General features: G+C 36.4%; 1 non-coding gene across 1 annotated transcript; it reads left to right on the top strand.

Moving 5' to 3' along the window:
- Window positions 1-9,675: 9,675 nt before the first annotated feature.
- On the top strand, window positions 9,676-9,783 carry LOC148580331 (small nucleolar RNA R71). The gene has a single exon (XR_015899049.1). It is a non-coding gene; the product is annotated as a small nucleolar RNA R71 (small nucleolar RNA).
- Window positions 9,784-20,094: the final 10,311 nt, after the last annotated feature.

Raw genomic sequence — 20,094 nt, 5'->3', positions numbered from 1 at the left:
ACATTAGGATGTAGTGGTTTATGCGTCATGACGGTTGAGGCCGCACGAAGTGGATTCTCTGATTCACGATCTGGAGCCTACTGTATTTGTGCTATGTTGAAGATGTCGAGCAAGGAGGGAACTACCTCCATGGAGATGGATGAAACTACTGAAAGACTATGATTTTGGGTTAAGATACCATACAAGAATATCCACATTTGTTTTGATTTTTATGTATAGATTCTAGGGTGATTGATATAACTTTTGGTACTGGGTGAATTATTTAAGTGAAGAAGCAAATAGAAACGGAGAAAAATGAGTGGGCATGAATTTAGGCTTAAATTTTGATTGCGTTTGACATAGAGTGGCATTTAATTTCAGTTACGATAAGTGGAAATTCATTGGTTGTTTAGTATGCTGAGTTGTAGTGTTGCACTTAAAGATAAATAACCTGAGTAGGTACCCTTGATGTTGTTGAGGTCCTAGGTAATATAATTATTGAGATTGAGGATTTAATAAGATCTTGAATTAGGCATAGAGATGCTATAAGGTCCTAAGTTATGACTTAGTCTTAAGATAAGTGTAAATCGTATTTGGGTCAAGTTGAGGGAGTTCAGAAGTAAGCCTAGGTTTTGTAATCCAAAAATGATGTATGACTTGATTGAACAATTGGATTAGTTAATTAATTAGTGGCTGAAAATTAGAGTGGCGCAGCAGAAGTTTGTGGAATGCAATGGCACCTGATAGTTGTGAATAGAGGTAGTAGAATGGTGACTAGACATATCTTAGGCTTGAAAACTTGAAGAGTTTAGTGGGTTAATGTAAGTAAAGATTTTTAAGAATCTAAGTTTAATTATGGTTGTAAGATTAAATTGATTCGGGGTAGGTTTTGAAGATGATTACAAGTGTGATTGGATTTGTGTGTAGATGGTAATGGATAAATTGTTGGTTTTGCAAAATAGATTTGGAGAACATTAAATTGAAATACAAATGTTGTATTGAGGTTGACTGAAGGGAGCTATGAGTGAGAAGGATAAGTACAACATAGGCTTGAATTTGGTTAAGATATGGCATTATGAATAAGAATAAAGGGTGTAAATAGGAAATTGAGTTGACGTGGGAGAATAAAAAGGTGAATAGTGAGATGTAGGTTTAAGTTGAGGGAACTTTTAACGATGATAATAGGTAAACCAAACTAATTTGGTGGGAAGAATGTAAGAATCACAATTAATTAATCGCTTAATTAAATTAAATTAATTTCCCAAAATAGGACCCAAAAATTTAGAATTTTAATTAGAAAATTTAAATATAACTTTTGGACTCAGTAGATTTTTCTGAGTTGGAAAATGTAATTTTCTGCGGAAAATTGCGTACCGATAAATTAGCCGGCAGTACCAGCTTAAATCTGTCCGGTACTGTGTGAGAGCAGTAAAAACTATAGAAAAAACTTAAGAAAATAGTTAAAGTCGAAAACTGGGCACTAGTTTTAAAGGTTTGGGCCAAACGGGCCAAAAACGCTAACAGGTTAGACCGGACCCAAGTTAGCCCAAGCCCAACATATATAACCTTAAGTGAGGCCATTTTAGCCTCACCACACTTCATAATAACACAAACACAGCAGCTGGTAGGGTTAGAGAAGAGGGAGGAGAATACTATTCACACTCTCACTCATTTGATCATAACTTGAGCTACAGTGCTCCGATTTGCGAATGGTTTGTGGCCACACAAAGCTCTCGCCGAGCTCATCAATTCTAGCTAGGATTGTGGTAAGCTTTTCGAAAATTTCTACCTAGTTTCAGCCCTTAAGAATTTCGAAATTTTGGCTCTAGTTGTTGAGTGATTTTTGTGATTTTGGGTGTTTAGAAGAAAAGAAGAGAGAACAATTCGAACACAGAGTGGGGGAGAGGGTTCGAATTTTTTTTAAGAAGAAGAGAGGTGTTAGTAAATAAAAATAAATAAATAAATAGAAAGAGATGAGAGAGAGAAGAATTCAAATTTAAATTAAAATTAAAGGAAAAATATTTTTTTTATTTTAATTATTAGTTAGAATTCGAAAATTAAAAAGAGAAATAAAATTAAATTAAAATTTAAAACAATTAGTTAATTAAAAGGAATTTTGAAAAAGTGGGGAGGAGTTTTCGAAAATTAGAGAGAGAAAATTAGTTAGGTGGTTTTGAAAACGATATGATTGAAATAGAAAACTTTTAAAATCAAACAAAAAGTCAGGTAGTTAATTGAAAAAAGATTTGAAAATCAATTTTGAAAAGATAAGAGGTTAGAAAAGAATTTGAAATTAATTTTAAAAAAGATATGATTGAAATGATTGAAATTTAATTTGAAAAGGATTTGAAAACGAAATTAAAAAGATTTGATTTTTGAAATTAATGTTGATTACTTTACTAACAAGAAACTAAAAGATATGATTTTAAAATTCAAAGATTGAACCTTTCTTAATAGGCAAGTAACAACTTGAAAATTTTTGAATCAAAATATTAAATGTTAGTAATGAATTCGAAAATATGAAACAAAAATAAGAAAAAGATTTTGAAAATCAATTTGAAATTTTCGAAAATGTGAAAAAAAAATGAAAAAGATTTGATTTTTGAAAAAGATTTGAAAAGATAGGATTTTTAAATTGAAAATTTGACTTGACTTATAAGAAGTAACTAAATTTTTAAAAATTTTTGACTAAGTCAATCAAAATTTTCAAAAATTATGAGCAAAATAAGGAAAAGATAATTTTTTTTATTTTTTATTTTTAATGAGGAGAGAGAAAACATAAAAATGGCTCAAAACATGAAAATTCAAGATCAAAACACATGATGCATGTAAGAACGCTTTGAATGTCAAGATGAACACCAAGAACACTTTGAATGTCAAGATGAACACCAAGAACTTATTTTTGAAAAATTTTTAAGAAAAGACACACATGCAGGACATCAAACTTAGAAATTGACACTAGACTCAAACAAGAAACATCAAATTTTTGGTTTTTTATGATTTTATTAAATTTTTTTGGTATTTTTCGAAAATAAGAAGTAAAGAGCTTAAAAACAAAATAAAATTACATAATTTGAGACAAGATGAACCGTCAGTTGCCTAAACTCGAACAATCCCCGGCAACGGCGCCAAAAACTTGGTGCACGAAATTGTGATCTTTAACAATGGCGCCAAAAACTTGGTACGCACGTTCATAATCACAATTCTTTTTCACAACTCCGCACAACTAACCAGCAAGTGCACTGGGTCGTCCAAGTAATAAACCTTAGTGAGTAAGGGTCGATCCCACGGAGATTGTCGGCTTGAAGCAAACTATGGTCATCTTGCAAATCTAAGTCAGGCAGATTCAAATGGTTATGGGATTTTGATAATTAAAATATAATTAAAACAAAAAATAAGATATAAATACTTATGTAATTCATTGGTGGGATTTCAGATAAGCGTATGAAGATGCTTTGCTCCTTCTGAATCTCTGCTTTCTTATTGCTTTCATCCAATCATGCGTACTCCTTTCCATGGCAAGCTGTATGTTGGGGATCACCGTTGTGAATGGCTACTGTCCGTCCTCTCAATGAAAATGGTCTAAATATGCTGTCACCGCATGGCTAATCATCTGTCAGTTCTCGATCATGTTGGAATAGGATCCATTGATCCTTTTGCGTCTGTCACTACGCCGAACACTCGCGAGTTTGAAGCTCGTCACAGTCATCCCTTCCCAGATCCTACTCAGAATACCACAGACAAGGTTTAGACTTTCTGGATCTCAGGAACGGCCACCAATAATTCTAGCTTATACCACGAAGACTCCGATCTTTCGGAATGGAGGCTAAGAGATACACGCTCAAGCTATAGAAGATAGAATGGAAGTGGTTGTCAGGCACGCGTTCATAGGTGAGAATGATGATGAGTGTCACGGATCATCACATTCATCAGGTTGAAGTGCGAGTGAATATCTTGGAATAAGAATAAGCTTGAATTGAAAAGAAAAACAATAGTACTTTGCATTAATTCATGAGGAACAGCAGAGCTCCACACCTTAATCTATGGGGTGTAGAAACTCCACCGTTGAAAATACATAAGTGATAATGGTCCAGGCATGGCCGAATGGCCAGCCCTCTAAAAGTGATCAAGAGATCAAAAGTGATACAAAGATAGTCTCAAAAATGATCCGAAGATGTGAAATAAATCACTAAAAGTAGTTTTTATACTAAACTAGTAAATAGGGTTACAAAAAATAAGTAAATGATGCAGAAATCCACTTCCAGGCCCACTTGGTGTGTGCTTGGGCTGAGCATTGAAGCTTTGCATGTGTAGAGGCTTCTCTTGGAGTTAAACGCCAGGTTGCAGCCTGTTTGTGGCGTTTAACTCTGGTTTGTAACCTGTTTCTGGCGTTTAATTTCAGTATAGGGCAGGAAGTTGGTGTTTGAACGCCAGTTTGCATCGTCAAAACTCGGGCAAAGTATGGACTATTATATATTTCTGAAAAGCCCTGGATGTCTACTTTCCAATGGAATTGAGAGCGCGCCAATTGGGTTTCTGTAGCTCCATAAAATCCATTTCGAGTGCAGGGTGGTCAGAATCCAACAGCATCTGCAGTCCTTTTTCAGCCTCTGAATCAGATTTTTGCTCAGGTCCCTCAATTTCAGCCAGAAAATACCTGAAATCATAGAAAAACACACAAACTCATAGTAAAGTCCAAAAAGGTGAATTTTGCATAAAAACTAATAAAAACATAGTAAAAACTAGCTAAATTATGCTAAAAACTACCTAAAAATAATGCCAAAAAGTGTATAAATTATCCGCTCATCACAACACCAAACTTAAATTGTTGCTTGTTCCCAATCAACTAAAAATCAAATAGAATAAAAAGAAGAGAATATACTATAAATTCCAAAATATCAATGAAACTTAGCTCCAATTAGATGAGCGGGACTAGTAGCTTTTTGCCTCTGAACAGTTTTGGCATCTCACTTTATCCTTTGAAGTTCAGAATGATTGGCATCTATAGGAACTCAGAATTTAGATAGTGTTATTGATTCTCCTAGTTCAGTATGTTAATTCTTGAACACAGCTACTTTATGAGTCTTGGCCGTGGCCCGAAGAACTTTGTTTTCCAATATTACCTCGGATACATAAATGCTACAGACACATAACTGGGTGAACCTTTTCAGATTGTGACTCAGCTTTGCTAGAGTCCCCAATTAGAGGTGTCCAGAGTTCTTAAGCACACTCTTTTTGCTTTGGATCATGACTTTAACCGCTCAGTCTCAAGCTTTTCACTTGACACCTTCACGCCACAAGCACATGATTAGGGACAGCTTGGTTTAGCCGCTTAGGCCAAGATTTTATTCCTTTGGGCCCTCCTATCCATTAATGCTCAAAGCCTTGGACCTTTTGTTTCCCTTGCCTTTTGGTTTAAAGGGTTACTGGCTTTTTGCTCTTGCATTTTGGTTTAAAGAGCTCTTGACTTTTTCGGCTTGCTTTTTCTTTTTCTTTCTTTTTTTTTTCTTTTATTTTTGCCTTTTTTTTTGCAAGCCTTATTTTTCACTGCTTTTTCTTGCTTCAAGAATCAATTTTATGATTTTTCATATTATCAATAATATTTCTCCTTTTTCATTATTCTTTCAAGAGCCAACAATTTTAACATTCATAAACAATAAATTCAAAAATATGCACTGTTCAAGCATTCATTCAGAAAACAAAAAGTATTGTCACCACATCAAAATAATTAAACTAATTTCAAGGATGAATTCGAAATCATGTACTTCTTGTTTTTTTGTGATAAAAAACATTTTTCATTTAAGAAAGGTGATGGATTCATAGGACATTCATAGCTTTAAGGCATAGACACTAAGACACTAGTGATCATGTAATAAGACACAAACATAAATACAACATAAAGCATAATTTTCGAAAAACAGAAAAATAAGAGCAAGGAAATTAAAGAACGGGTCTACCTTAGTGATGACGGCTAGTTCTTCCTCTTGAAGATCCAATGGAATGCTTGAGCTCCTCTATGTCTCTTCCTTGCCTTTGTTGTTCCTCCTTCATGGCTCTTTGATCTTCTCTAATTTCATGGAGGAGAATGGAATGCTCTTGATACTCCACCCTTAGTTGTCCCATGTTGGAACTCATTTCTCATAGGGAGGTATTGATTTTCTCCCAATAGTTTTATGGAGGAAAGTGCATCCCTTAAGGCATCTCAGGGATTTCATGATGAGGAACTTCCTCATGCTCTTGTTGAGGTCCATGAGTGGGCTCTCTTGTTTGCTCCATCCTCTTTTTAGTGATGGGCTTGTCCTCTTCAATGAGGATGTCTCCCTCTATGACAATCCCAGCCGAATTGCAGAGGTAACAAATGAGGTGAGGAAAGGCTAACCTTGCCAAAGTGGAAGACTTGCCAGCCACCTTGTAGAGCTCTTAAGGTATAATCTCATGAACTTCCACTTCCTCTCTAATCATGATAGCCCGGTCTATAGCAACTTCAGACCGATTGCTAGTGGGAATGATTAAGCGTTGGATGAACTCCAACCATCCCCTAGCCACTGGCTTGAGGTCAAGCCTTCTTAGTTGAACCGACTTGCCTCTTGAGTCAATTTTCCATTGAGCTCCTTCCACACATATGTCCATGAGGACTTGGTCCAACCTTTGATCCAAGTTGACCTTTCTAGCGTAGGGGCGTGCATTTTCTTGCATCATTGGCAAGTTGAACACCAACCTTACATTTTTCGGACTGAAATCTAAGTATTTCCCCCGAACCATTGTAAGCCAATTCTTTGGATTCGGGTTCATACTTTGATCATGGTTCTTAGTGATCCATGCATTTGCATAGAACTCTTGAACCATTAAGATTCCAACTTGTTGAATAGGATTAGAGAGAACTTCCCATCCTCTTATTCTAATCTCATGTCGGATCTCCGGATACTCACTCCTTTTGAGCTTGAAAGGGACCTCAGGGATCACCTTCTTCTTGGCCACAACTTCATAGAAGTGGTCTTGATGGACCTTTGAGATGAATCTTTCCATCTCCCATGACTCAAAGGTGGAAGCAATTGCCTTCCCTTTCCTCTTTCTTGAGGTTTCTCTGGCCTTAGGTGCCATTAATGGTTATGGAAAAACAAAAATAAATGCTTTTACCACACCAAACTTAAAAAGTTTGCTCGTCCTTGAGCAAAGGAAGAAAGAAAGAAGTAGAAGAAGAAGAAAATGGAGGAGATAGAGGGGGATATGTGGTTCGGCCAAGGGGTAGAAGTAGTGGTTGTAATGTGTGAAAATGAAGGAGTGGTGGGGGGTTTATATAGGGGTGGGGGGAGGGTTAGGTTTCGTGTATTAGGGTTGGGATTGGAAGGGAAAGGATTTTGAATTTGGAGGTAGGTGGGGTTTTTGGGGAAGAGTGGATGGATGTGATTGGTGAAGAGGTGATGGGTAAAGGTGATGGAGGTGATTGGTGAAGGGTATTTGGGGAAGAGTGTTATGAAAAGGTGTGAAGAAGAAAGAGAGAGAGGTGGGGTAGGTGGGGATCCTGTGGGATCCACAGATCCTAAGGGGTCAAGGACTTATCATCCCTGCTCCATTTAGGCGTGTAAAACGCCCTTAGAGTGCACTTCTGGCGTTAAACGCCAGGTTGCTGCTTGTTTCTGGCGTTTAACGCCAGCTTTTCTCCCTTTATTGGCGTTTAACGCCAAGTTGGTGCTTGTTTCTGGTGTTAAACGCCATACTGTAGCTTGTTTCTGGCGTTTAATGCCAGCTTGATGCTTCTTTCTGGCGTTTACTGGCATTTAAACGCCAGTCTGATGCTTCTTACTGGCGTTTAAACGCCAGTAAGCTCTTCCTCCAGGGTGAGCTGTTTTTAATGCCGTTTTTCATTTAGTTTTTAATTTTTCAGTTGTTTTTGTGACTTCACATGATCATCAACCTAAAGAAAACATAAAATAACAATGGAGAATAAATAGATATAATTAAATAACATTGGGTTGCCTCCCAATAAACGCTTCTTTAATGTCAATAGCTTGACAGTGAGCTCTCATGGAGCCTCACAGATAATCAGAGCAGGGTTGGGGCCTCTCAACACCAAACTTAGAGTTTGGTTGTGGCCTCCCAACACCAAACTTAGAGTTTGAATGTGGGGGTTTTGTTTGACTCTGTATTGGGAGAAGCTTCTCATGCTTCCTCTCCATGGTTACAGAAGGAGAACCTTGAGTCTTAAATACAAGGTAGTCCTTATTCAACTGAAGGATCAACTCTCCTCTGTCAACATCAATCACAGCTTTTGCTGTGGCTAGGAAGGGTCTACCAAGGATGATGGATTCATCCTCATCCTTCCCAGTGTCTAGGATTATGAAATCAGCACGGATGTAAAGGCCTTTAACCTCCACTAGCACGTCCTCTACTAGTCCATAAGCCTGTTTCATTGATTTGTCTTCCATCTCTAGTGAGATTCTTGCAGCTTGTACCTCAAAGATTCCCAGTTTCTCCATTACAGAGAGTGGCATGAGGTTTATTCCTGACCCCAGGTCACATAGAGCCTTCTCAAAGGTCATGGTGTCTATGGTACAAGGTATGAAGAATTTTTCGGGATCCGGTTTCTTCTGAGGTAATGTCTGCCTCATTAATGCATTCAGTTCATTGGTGAACAAGAGGGGGTTCATCCTCCTAAGTCTCAGTACCAAATAACTTGGCATTCAGCTTCATGATTGCTCCTAGATATTTATTAACTTGCTCTTCAGTGATGTCTTCATCCTCTTCAGAGGAAGAATATTCATCAGAGCTCATGAATGGCAGACAGAAGTTCAATGGAATCTCTATGGTCTTTGTATGAGCCTCAGATTCCTTTGGTTCCTCAAAGGGAAACTCCTTTCTGTCCAGAAGACGTCCCGTGAGGCTTTTCTCACTAGGACTCATGTCCTCCTCACTCTCTCCAGGTTCTGCCATGTTGGTCATGGTTATGGCCTTGCACTCTCTCTTGGAATTTTCTTCTGTATTACTTGGGAGAGTACTGGGAGGAGTTTTAGTAATCTTCTTACTCAGCTGACCCACCTGTGCCTCCAAATTTTTAATGGAGGACCTTGTTTCATTCATGAAACTTAGTGTGGTCTTGGATAGATCAGAGACTATGGTTGCCAGGCCAGAATGGCTCTGTTCAGAATTCTCTGTCTGTTGCTGAGAAGATGATGGAAAAGGTTTGCTATTGCAAAACCTGTTTCTTCTACCATTATTATTATTGAAGCCTTGTTGAGGCTTCTGTTGGTCCTTCCATGAGAGATTTGGATGATTTCTCCATGAAGGATTATAGGTGTTTCCACAGGGTTCTCCCATGTAATTCACCTCTGCCATTGCAGGGTTCTCAGGATCATAAACGTCTTCTTCAGAAGATGTTTTTTTAGTACAGTTGGATGCATCTTGCAATCCATTTAGACTCTGAGAAATCATATTGACTTGCTGAGTCAATATTTTGTTCTGAGCCAATATGGCATTCAAAGTATCAATTTCAAGAACTCCCTTCTTCTGATACGTCCCATTGTTTATAGGATTCCTCTCAGAAGTGTACATGAACTGGTTATTTGCAACCATTTCAATGAGTTCCTGAGCTTCTGCAGGGGTTTTCAGATAAAGAGATCCTCCTACAGAATGGTCCAATGACATTTTTGACAACTCAGACAGACCATCATAGAATATACATATGATGCTCCATTTTGGAAGCATGTCAGTAGGACACCTTTTGATCAATTGCTTATATCTTTCCCAAGCTTCGTAGAGGGATTCACCTTCCTTTTGTCTGAAGGTTTGGATTTCCACTCTAAGCTTGCTCATCTTTTGAGGTGGAAAGAATTTGGCCAGGAAAGCACTGACCAACTTTTTCCAAGAGTTCAGGCTTTCCTTAGGTTGTGAATCCAACTATGTTCTAGCTCTGTCTCTTACAGCAAAAGGGAAAAGCATAAGCCTGTAGACCTCGGGATCAACTCCATTGGTCTTGACAGTGTCACAGATTTGCAAGAATTCAGCTAAGAACTGATAAGGATCTTCCAATGGAAGTCCATGAAACTTGCAATTCTGTTGTGTTAGAGAAACTAATTGAGGCTTAAGCTCAAAGTTGTTTGCTCCAATGGCAGGAATTGAGATGCTTCTTTCATAGAAGTTGGAAGAGGGTGCAATGAAGTCACCAAGTATCTTCCTTGCAATGTTGGCATTGTTGTTATTTTCGGCTGCCATTGTCTACCTCTTCAAGGTCCTTTCAGGTTCAGGATCAACTTCAACAAGAATGCCTTTGTCCTTGTTCCTGCTCATATGAAAGAGAAAAGAACAAGAAAGTATGGAATCCTCTATGTCGCAGTATAGAGATTCCTTTATGTGAGTAGAAGAAAAGAGGAGAGAATAATTCGACCACAGAGTGGGGGAGAGGGTTCGAATTTTTTTTAAGAAGAAGAAAAGTGTTAGTAAATAAATAAATAAATAGAAAGAGATGAGAGAGAGAAGAATTCGAATTTAAATTAAAATAAAAGGAAAAATATTTTTGTTTTTATTTTAATTATTAGTTAGAATTTGAAAATTAAAAAGAGAAATAAAATTAAATTAAAATTTAAAACAATTAGTTAATTAAAAGGAATTTTGAAAAAGTGGGGAGGAGTTTTCGAAAATTAGAGAGAGAAAATTAGTTAGATGGTTTTGAAAAAGATATGATTGAAATAGAAAACATTTAAAATCAAACAAAAAGTCAGGTAGTTAATTGAAAAAAGATTTGAAAATCAATTTTGAAAAGATAAGAGGTTAAAAAAGAATTTGAAATTGATTTTGAAAAAGATATGATTGAAATTATTGAAATTTAATTTGAAAAGGATTTGAAAAGGAAATTAAAAAGATTTGATTTTTGAAATTAATGTTGATTACTTGACTAACAAGAAACTAAAAGATATGATTTTAAAATTCAAAGATTGAACCTTTCTTAATAGGCAAGTAACAACTTGAAAATTTTTGAATCAAAATATTAAATGTTAGCAATGAATTCGAAAATATGAAACAAAAATAAGAAAAAGATTTTGAAAATCAATTTGAAAATTTTGAAAATGTGAAAGAAAAAATGAAAAAGATTTGATTTTTGAAAAAGATTTGAAAAGACAGGATTTTTAAATTGAAAATTTGACTTGACTTATAAGAAGTAACTAAATTTTTTAAAATTTTTGACTAAGTCAATCCAAATTTTCAAAAATTATGAGCAAAATAAGGAAAAGATAATTTTTTTTATTTTTGATTTTTAATGAGGAGAGAGAAAAACATAAAAATGGCTCAAAACATGAAAATTCAAGATCAAAACACATGATGCATGCAAGAACACTTTGAATGTCAAGATGAACACCAAGAACACTTTGAATGTCAAGATGAACACCAAGAACTTATTTTTGAAAAATTTTTAAGAAAAGACACACATGCAGGACACCAAACTTAGAAATTGACACTAGACTCAAACAAGAAACATCAAATTTTTAGTTTTTTATGATTTTATTAAATTTTTTTGGTATTTTTCGAAAATAAGAAGTAAAGAGATTAAAAACAAACTAAAATTACCTAATCTGAGCAACAAGATAAACCGTCAGTTGTCCAAACTCAAACAATCCCCGTCAACGGCGCCAAAAACTTGGTGCACGAAATTGTGATCTTTAACAATGGCACCAAAAACTTGGTACGCATGTTCATAATCTCAATTCTTTTTCACAACTCCGCACAACTAACCAGCAAGTGCACTGGGTCGTCCAAGTAATAAACCTTACGTGAGTAAGGGTCGATCCCACGGAGATTGTCGGCTTGAAGAAAGCTATGGTCATCTTGCAAATCTCAGTCAGGCAGATTTAAATGGTTAAGGGATTTTGATAATTAAAATATAATTAAAACAGAAAATAAGATAGAAATACTTATGTAATTCATTGGTGGGATTTCAGATAAGCGTATGAAGATGCTTTGCTCCTTCTGAATCTCTGCTTTCTTATTGCTTTCATCCAATCATGCGTACTCCTTTCCATGGCAAGCTGTATGTTGGGGATCACCGTTGTCAATGGCTACTGTCCGTCCTCTCAGTGAAAATGGTCCAAATGCGCTCTCATCGCATGGCTAATCATCTGTCGGTTCTCGATCATGTTGGAATAGGATCCATTGATCCTTTTGCGTCTGTCACTACGCCCAACACTCGCGAGTTTGAAGCTCGTCACAGTCATCCCTTCCCAGATCCTACTCGGAATACCACAGACAAGGTTTAGACTTTCTGGATCTCAGGAATGGCCACCAATAATTCTAGCTTATACCATGAAGACTCCGATCTTTCGGAATAGAGGCTAAGAGATACACGCTCAAGCAATAGCAGATAGAACGGAAGTGGTTGTTAGGCACGCGTTCATAGGTGAGAATGATGATGAGTGTCACGGATCATCACATTCATCAGGTTGAAGTGCGAGTGAATATCTTGGAATAAGAATAAGCTTGAATTGAATAGAAAAACAATAGTACTTCGCATTAATTCATGAGGAACAGCAAAGCTCCACACCTTAATCTATGGGGTGTAGAAACTCCACCATTTAAAATACATAAGCGATAATGGTCCAGGCATGGACGAATGGCCAGCCCCCTAAACGTGATCAAGAGATCAAAAGTGATACAAAGATAGTCTCAAAAATGAACCAAAGATGTGAAATAAATCACTAAGATAGCGTTTGTTTTGAGATACTGAGACAGAGACTGAGAGACTAAGACTCAGTATTGTGTTTGTTGGTTCAGAGATTGGTACTAAAATCTCTGTCTCTATCTCCAAAATTTCAGTATTTCAGTACTTCCAAAAAGTAAGGACACAAGGGACTGAAATTTTAAGAGATTGAGACTAAAACTTTAATAATATTTTATACCTAAAATACTTTTATTTTAATTAATTAATTCTAATTTTACCCTTTGTGCAAATTAAATTAAAGTTTCATTCTTGTTTTAATTCTTGTCTCCCATTTTGCACCAAATAGAATACTGACATTTATTTCAATCTCTGTCTCTTAGTCTCTGTCTCTAAGTCTCAGTCTTTCTGTCTCAGTCTCTCCACCAAACACTACCTAAAAGTAGTTTTTATACTAAACTAGTAACTAGGGTTACAGAAAATAAGTAAATGATACAGAAATCCACTTCCGGGCCCACTTGGTGTGTGCTTGGGCTGAGCATTGAAGCTTTGCATGTGTAGAGGCTTCTTTTGGAGTTAAACGCTAGGTTGCAGCCTCTTTGTGGCATTTAACTCTGGTTTGTAACCTGTTTCTGGCGTTTAACTTCAGAATAGAGCAAAGTTGGCGTTTGAACGCCATTTTGCGTCGTCAAAAATCGGGCAAAGTATGGACTATTATATATTGCTGGAAAGCACTGGATGTCTACTTTCCAACGCAATTGAGAGTGCGCCAACTGGGTTTCTGTAGCTCCAGAAAATTTGTTTCGAGTGCAGGGAGGTTAGAATCCAATAGCATCTGTAGTCCTTTTTCAGCCTCTGAATCAAATTTTTGCTCAGGTCCCTCAATTTTAGCCAGAAAATACCTGAAATCACAAAAAAACACACAAACTCATAGTAAAGTTCAGAAATGTGAATTTTGCATAATACTAATAAAAACATAGTAAAAAGTAGCTAAATTATACTAAAAACTACCTAAAAACAATGCCAAAAAGTGTATAAATTATCCGCTCATCATTAGGCTAGTATACCTTAGGATAGGATTGAATTGGTTGGTAATGAGTGTTGACGTATGATGATTTTGATGAATGAATGATTTTGAGGAATGTTGATGTCGATTTATGATGTGGGATTGAAAATGATGATTTTGAGTGTTGATAATGAATTATGAAGCTTGTTGATGTTGATAAATGTTGAGGATAGTAAAATGATGCTTTGAGTTGTAATAATGGGGAATTGGAGGTATGTAAGTGAGAATTTTGGATGAAATTGTATGTTGATAGGTTGTGGAATGATTGGAGAGTATATGAATATGATTTAGATACATTAGGGTTGGTTTGGAGGTAGAGCAAATGCTTTTGAATTGAGAATTTTTGGTAAAAATTGAGTTTTAAGGTTTTTTGGTAAAAATGGATTCCGGGGCCAACTTTAGCAGATCATATCTTGGGCTACAATTTTTTAAATTGATTGAATTTTGTATCAAATTAAAGATAATTCAAAGAGCTTTAAAATGGTGTAGATTTCATGCCAAATCAAAATTTTGAAGAAAAAGATACGATCGTTGGAAGTTGGTGTCGAAAATCTGAAATTCTGTGATGTTACAGAATTTGTGATTTTTGGTATGTGTGACCATGCACACTGTTGTGCGTGTGCTCTGAACAGGGGCCATACTTTCACTTTTGCGTACGCACACCCTTGTGCGCACGCACACCCTGTAAAATTTTGAAAACGTGCGTACGCAGACTCTAGTGCGCACGCACACACAGGGATATGCCTACTATTGAGAGCATTCGCACACTCTGGTGCGCACACACACCCTACAAAATTTGCAAGTTGTGCGTATGCACAACATCGTCCGTACGCACATACTGGGAAGTGACTTCAGTCAAGGGCATTTGCACATATCTATCCGTGCACACTTTGAAGAAACTCTTCTTGGAGTGCGTACGCACAACTCTATGCTATGCACACTGCCCTATTTTTCAATGAAAACCTTGTTTTTTACTGTTTTACCTTCTTGGAAAGCTTGTGAACTTCCATAAAGCTTGTCTAGGGTGTCTTAACTCATTTTTAGGCTTTGAAACATAGAGAATACCATAAGTAAGTTAACTAGATAATTTCAAGTAAAACTTTTAGAAGATAGAGCCTTAGAATTCTGGAGTACCGAGGGTGGATTTGTTGAGTGAAGTGGTAGAGTACTGTAAAGACAATTGGTATGGTGAAATTGTGGAGTTGTGGATTTAATGATGCTTGAGATGAGTCTAGGACTCGGAGTGGAATGAGGGCCTTATTGAATATTGAAAATGATTTCTGAAAACTATTGATATACTATTTTATACTGAGATTGTTGAGACGCTATGCGCCTGGCAAGGACGGTTGGTTAATCCTGCTTGTCGAGGTCGTGGCGGCGGCGTAAGAACGGTTGGTTTATCCCACTTACGTTGAGACGTGAGGGCTGTGGCAGAGTATCCCACTCGCATCCTTTCGGATCACAGGAGTGTGCCCGACACTATATCTGTGGGGAGTTCGCGTAGCTATATTCATGATCGAAAGGCAATATTCCCATGGGAATATGTCGGGTTGGCAGTTGAATCGATGATGTGATATCACAGCCAAATAGAACAGGCATTCATTATGTGCATATTCTATATGTTTGCTTACTTTGCTGACTTGCATTATTTTCCTAATTGTATAACATGCTTAATTATTTCTTGAATTACTTGATATACATGATTATACTTGTGTTTTACTTGTATTGCTATTACTTGTATTTTCTACTGGAATTGATGAGGCTCGATAGGCAGTGGCGATGGGATCGCATGGAGGTTAGGCTGGCGAAGCCTGTGGGACAGCGGTGTAAATGTTAGAGTAGAAAATCCCTATGTTAGATTCCCTTATTTCATTATGGTTTTAAAGTAATGGATTCATATTTAGTTATGCTTTAAGTTGAATTTCATGGTTTATATGAAGCTCTAGGATTGCCTCTGGCGTCCTAGGGTCTTACATCTTACATTACTGGGCATTATTACCATATTGAGAACCTCCAATTCTCATACCATATTCTATTGTTGTTTTTCAGATGCAGGTCATAACCCACCTCGGTCAGTTGCGAGATGGTGACAGAGCGGAGGATTTTGATTATCTTTTGGATATTTTGTTTTATACTCTCACTTTTGTATTTATATTTGCTTTAGAGGCTTACTTTTAGAGAGATATATTGTATATGTTGGTTTTACTTTCAAAACTTTGTATGTCTATATATAACTAGTTGGCTTAAACTCCGCAGGCTGCGGGTAGTTTCCTTATGAGTATTATACTCATATATCTATTTACGCTTTCTTATCTTGTATCTATATCTTGTGCCTTGAGTTTGTAGCTTTGTGTGAACGTTTGCGCTTTTGTAACTTTGTTTTTGAACTTATTTCTTCATCGGGCTTTTAGAATTACTATTTTTTTCTATATATATTATTGTATAAGTCTTAGAATTGTCGTGACCTTTAATTAACCTTTGCTTTACGGCATGAGGTAAGGCCTTGGGTAATTACGGTGTTACATCTTGAGTGGACTTGTATTCATTTTGGGCTTGGCTTTCTTTTTGGGTCAGGGTATAAACCATTGTTCTGAAAACTTGATAAACCCCAATTTTGTGGTTTATCTTGTGTTGAATTTAGGGGATTTTATCAACTTTTCTCACATTTATTCAATGAAATAGCATGGTTTTGTGAATTTATTCTAATTTATGCTTGAGAGTGAAAACATACATTTTAGGCCTTTAAATCGCTAATTTAAATTCACTTTAATTCCATTCGATGCCTTGATATGTTTGTTAAGTGATTTCAAGATTAGAAGGCAAAGATTGGGTTGAAGGAATGAAGAAAAAGCATGCAAAAATGGAGAATTTATGAAGAAATGGCGATTTGCCTTAACTCAGTGCCACGCGCATGCGTCACTCACGCGTACGCGTGACAAGGAGATTCGCCAGAGACGCGCACGCGTCACCCACACGTACGCGTGAATAGGAATTTTGCAATAAGATGCATAAGCGTGACCCAAATGTACGCGTGACAAGAAACACGTGACCAACTTAAGGGCAATATGCTAGGGGCACTTTCTGAGCTCAAGGAGGCCTAAATCCAACTCATTTCTGATGCTTTTGAACCCAAGGATTACAACGGAATGGAGGGAGTAGTCATAGTGTAGTTTTCATCATGTTGTATGTTAGAATTCTAAAGAGAGAAGCTCTCCCTTCTCTCTAGAAATTAAGGTAGTTAAGGTTAAATTTTCTTAGATCCAATTTTTAATTATTGTTTTGATTTGTTTCGGTTGATGTAAAGAACCGTCCTGCAAAAAATCGGCCTAAAAATCGGTCAAACCGGCGGTTAACCGATGAACCGCGAGAACCGTTCGGTTTTTTCCCAGTTCAGTGCTATATATATATATATATATATATATATATATATATAAAAATTAAAAAAAAAATTAAACGTCCAGAAATCAGAACCCCTCACCTACCCCTGCCCCTTTCTCTTTCTCTCTCTCTAGGAAAACCCTAACGATGGTAGGAACCCAACCCCATCCCATCGTCGAGCTCTTCTCTTCTGATAGACGGTGTTGTCACCGCTGGCAGAGATAGATTTGGGTGCCGTCGTCACTCATGGAAGGTCTGCCCACTTCCCGATCCTCTTCTCCTCGACGTCAAGTGCTTGCTCGGAACTGTTGGCGACGCCGCCGCGAAGGGCTTCTCCGTCGTCGTCTCTGCTCGAGTGGTTGGTGCCCATCTCTCTCTTCGAGTTTTCTCTATCCGAGGCTCCGAGCTCTTTTTGTCTCTCTCTCTCTCTCTCTCTCACTGCAACGTCTCTTTTTGATCGGCTATGGAGTATTCGCCGCGCCGTCACCTTCCTCCCTCGCCACCGGTAAGCACTACTACGTCAATTTATTTTTGGTTATTTTGTTAATTTTATTTATTCTGATTTTTGAGTTATTGGCCGTTGATTTTTCTAATTCTGTGTTGTTGATGAACATTGTTAATGCTAGAATTTTTTCCGATTCTGAGTTGTTTATGTTAATTCTAAGTTGTTTATGTTGGTTTTTCTAATTCTGAGTTGTTAATTTTGGTTGCTGATTTTGTCTGATTCTGAATTGTTGATGGTGGTATGGTAAAATTGTTTTTCATCATTTCTCATCTTTCAATAGCACAAATTATATTTATTTCTTGTACATTTTTTGTTCAAATTTATACACTTCTTTGAACTTTGAAGTATGCTGGAAAGAGTGTTTCAATTTTTTTTTCATTGAAAATTCAAAGCAAGTCCCTTTGTATTGGGTTTGTCAAAGTTTCTGGTTTTAATGTTAGTGAAATTCTCAATCTAAGTGGATAATAATAATAGTAACTCTTAGTTTATAACATTTATGATTATGAATATTTAGTTTATTTGTTGTTGTTCTTTGTTTTTGTACTGATTTTTCCAATTGATGTGGTTTGAAAATTTGTAGGAGAACGAGAAAGAGAACATCACAAGCAATACTATTCAACAATATAATATTGCTATTGTAGAACATTATAATTCTTATTGTTTTTATAATTTTTATGAAATTGGAATAATTGCTTGTAGTTGAACATTATTTCTGTCATTTAAATACATTTTGATTTTTATTAGTTATAAAGATTGATGGTTGAAGTTGTCTGTGAACTTAATTATAAAGTATAGACAATTTATGATGTGAAATTATAAAATTTTAAATTTTTATTAGTGTAAAAATAATTGAATTTAAATATTTAAAATTATATGTTAAATTTTTAATAAATTTATTTTATATTTAATTATACCGGTTGAACTCCGGTTGAACCCCGATTGAACCTTTAAACCATTGAACCAGTCACTTCACTGGTTTAGTGACCGGTTCGGTTCTCGCAACCTTGGTATAATCCTAATCCTTTTTTTTATCTATTTGTTATATATCAAAATTAATGAGTTTGAAAATTTAGCACATAAATCATGACATTCTAGAATTATTTATGTACAAATATGAATAGTTAGATCCTAAAATGATTTATGATGAGTGTTGATCGAAAAAATATTTTCGATAACATGGAGTTGAATCGAGATGAGGTGAATATGGTTTCTCGAGAAGGTACGCTTGTAAGTCTGAAGTTGGAGGTAATTGGTGCTGATGTGGATTTCGATTGTTTTGTTGATCGAAGTAAGCCAAATCGAGTTGGAGATTCGATTCGAAGAATTAACTAAGGCCTTCGAAAGAGCTGATCGATTAGTTGTGGAAGTGGAAAGTTAATGGCTTTTATTGCACGAGGAGATCATGGAGAATGTCTTCAATTATGCGGCGAAAACGGTTACCAAGAGAGAATGCGCTTCAAAATTTGAAATGCCATATTTAATTATAATTAATTGTAAATTAATTGGAAGTTATGTAAGATTAGCCTATAAATACTAGGAATTCTTAGTGAATAAGGGTTGGAACTTTTACTCAGTAAAACACTCTAACACTCTCACATCCCAGTGAATCCCTGAGTTTGCAATCGAGTTACATTTTCTGTAGGGTTCCTTCCATCTTCTTCTTTCTTTCAATTTATTTTTCATGTAAACTTAACATTTCAATTAAGTTTATTTATTAATTTTTCTTTACTTTCGAGGTTCAATTTATACTTTTGCCTTTAAGTTTTCATATTGAAGTCCTTGGATCCAATCGAAGGCATCTTATTGTTTTCCTTTAATTTCTTTACAAACTTTTCTATTTTATTATCTATTTGCATTTCAGAACTTTAAATTTTAAGTTCTTTTGAATAATTCGTAGATTTACTTTATGTTATTTTTCAAAATTGGTCTAATCGAAGACGCTTTTGATGCACTTCTAAAAAACTGGTACCCGCACAGAGGAGTAGGTTTCGCTCCCAAATCAATAGATATCGAACCACCATTGATTTGCTAAAAATTGACAAAACAAATTGGCACGCCCAGTGGGACAGTTTTAAATCAAAGTGTGTCAAATGAATCCTTTCCCAGTAATTGTAAGTGTATGCGATTACGAAGTGGAAAGATCATTCACATGACTGATGAGTTATCAAATGTGAATGGTGGTTCATCCACCAATGATAGCATACCGATTTCCATGCAACAAGCTGACGTGTCTTCACGTTCGGAAGGTGCAATTGGGACTGAAAGTATAGTCGTTACGACTATCCAAACTGGAAATATTGGACGTAATACTCGTCCACGTGGTCCTGTGCCACCATATCAACCTCCGTTAACCGCTGGTTGGCCTCCTTATGTTCTTCCTCCTGGTTATACCCACCGGTGGGTGGTTTTATGCCGCCTGTCCATTTTAGGAATGTAAATAGAGCGAATAATGTTCAAAACCCATAGCATTCCGAGTATTCTTGTGATTATCATGTGGGCTATACTTCGAATGCTGCGAATTTG

Source organism: Arachis ipaensis, chromosome B10, assembly GCF_059453495.1.
Source record: "Arachis ipaensis isolate K30076 ecotype BB chromosome B10, ASM5945349v1, whole genome shotgun sequence".
Lineage (NCBI taxonomy): Eukaryota > Viridiplantae > Streptophyta > Magnoliopsida > Fabales > Fabaceae > Arachis > Arachis ipaensis.
This window is presented reverse-complemented; position numbering and strand designations above follow the sequence as displayed.